Consider the following 2,315-nt stretch of genomic DNA (forward strand, 5'->3'; position numbering starts at 1 on the left):
GGATTCTTTATTAATTAATGAAGGAGGCTTACTATTCCTGGCTAAACAGTGTTACTCCCAAATTCCAATTACTATTGAACTGCAATTCAATTAGTATTATTTGTTCTCTGGTGGTACTCTTGACATTAAAGCAAGCTTTCAGACTTTACAGTACATTCTAGTTAATCATTTTGTCACAATTGCTGCAAAGTTGTAATCATTCTCTGTATCTGACCTTTGCAATATTGCATACTATAGCTGAACTATCAATAAAATTAAGGAGCAGAATATATCCATTATATGCTGCTCTTTCAACCTTATGTATTCATTAGTGCCTGCAAAGTATGAAACAGGAGCCATATTAAATACGTACTTTTTTTTAGTATTGTAATGCCGTGTTGCACATTACTGACTGAAAAGACCATAGATTATCTGAAAGCTAGCTTTTATCTTTGAATGTGTCTTTTTATTATCCATAAAAGTTTCAATTATTTTTATTACTGCTACATGGATATGGTTTGAATTAATTCTGTGAAATAGAATCTGAAAGCAGGTTTGACAGAAAGATCAACTTTCCCCTATAGCTTGAATCAAGATGTAAAGATAATGAGTCATTCCTTTCAGGGCTTTGAGAAAGAAAAGACTGAAAGGTGCAAAAACCCAGACAGTTCCATTTTTCTGGTTATTTTGGTCTAAACTTGCTTCAATGTATCAGTACGTCAGATGACCTAATTTAACTGAGAAAATGATTCTGTATAAATTCCATTTGTTTATTCTGAGCATTAATTAATTAGATTAATTTTGCTGCTCACTTTGCAAGTAGCTGTGTATACTGCTGTGACCATGAAGTGAGATTTGATCTACTGGCTGCCTGGATTTAGGGGAGGGGGTCATGGCTCAGAGGTAAAGCTTCTGCTTGGTATGCAGGTCTCAGGTTCCATCCCTGGCATCTCCAGTTGAAAGCACCAGGTAGACTGTGATGTGAGAGAACTCTGCCTGGAGAGCCACTGCCAGTCTGAGTAGGCAATACTGACCTTGATGGACCAAGGATCTGATTCAGTATAAGGCAGCTTCATGTGTGTTCGTGTGGATTGTGTGTCTGATGCACCTTTACACTGAGCTAAAAGGCAGCAGGGTTTAGGACAAATGAAACAGCATTGCTTGCCTTGATCCCAGCTTGTCTCTCTACCTCCCACAACACTATTGATCACTACACCAGCATTATAGGAAATGGGGTGGTTAGAATGTCTCTACATGCTAAGTTTTCTACTGGAAGGAGTTTTGTTTTAGCATTCAAAAGTGGTATGTCCCATTCTACCACGTTGTTCAGCTGCATATGTTAGTCAAGTCTCGTACACATAACCCATGCATCTCCACAACCTTGATATAATCATAATGAACACATTGTGTCCTGTGTTAAGAATAAAAATATTAGTTTTGGCTTGGGACCATATTAATGATGAAATTATCCCAGTTTCTAAAGAGCTCCCCATACCTTCCCCTTTCTTCTTCATCTCTCAGGATAGGGATAGATGGTGTGAGAAGCCACCAAATTCAAAGCTTCTCAAGGCAGGAAGAGTGAAGACGCCAGGAATGTCATCATATGCATGTTTACTCATAAGAAATCACATGTAGTTTAGTGGGATTTACTAGTACACTTTGTAAATATGTGGGGATTTAGAAGATGCTGAAAGTTCATAGCACCACTGACCAGTTCAGTGCTCTGTAAACTGTGAAAAAGAAGGATCAGGAAAGTACTTGTATGTTCTCTCCAGATCATGTTATCTTGCTTGTTCTGACTTGTGCTCAGAAGAACCCCAAGTGGCTCCTGAACCACTAAATGAGTATCATCACTCCAGGGTCTTCAAGAACAGGCCATACATGCATTATTATAGAATGGACTATTTCTGTCACTTCAAAATATAATAGGTGTATGTTTATGACCTGGGTTGGGACTCCTATGACATTGCATATGTGATATTTAATAAAAGATGGTTGCTGCTTTGAATCTGGTAATTGTAGAAATTTTAGTAGAACTTTTCTGAGATTATGTAATTTAGCACTTTTTGCAACTTGGTTTATTAGGTCTTGTGTTCAAAATTATCATTTTATATTCAGTAATTACTATATTTTCCAAATTGTCTATTCAGATCTTATGCAGATTAATGCATGCCCACATGACAAAAAGTTGAGTGGGAGTTCTTTGGGTAAAGAATTCCATCTTGTATTTTATGGAAAGTGTTACAATATACAATGAATTTCTAATGTGATGGGAGAATTTGTGAATCTGTGTCAAAGGTCCCCAGTTGGTTTCCATTATTGCAATAGAGTTTCAG

Source organism: Gekko japonicus, unplaced genomic scaffold (assembly GCF_001447785.1).
Source record: "Gekko japonicus isolate JY-2015 unplaced genomic scaffold, Gekko_japonicus_V1.1 scaffold3079, whole genome shotgun sequence".
In the NCBI taxonomy this organism is placed as follows: Eukaryota; Metazoa; Chordata; class Lepidosauria; order Squamata; family Gekkonidae; genus Gekko; species Gekko japonicus.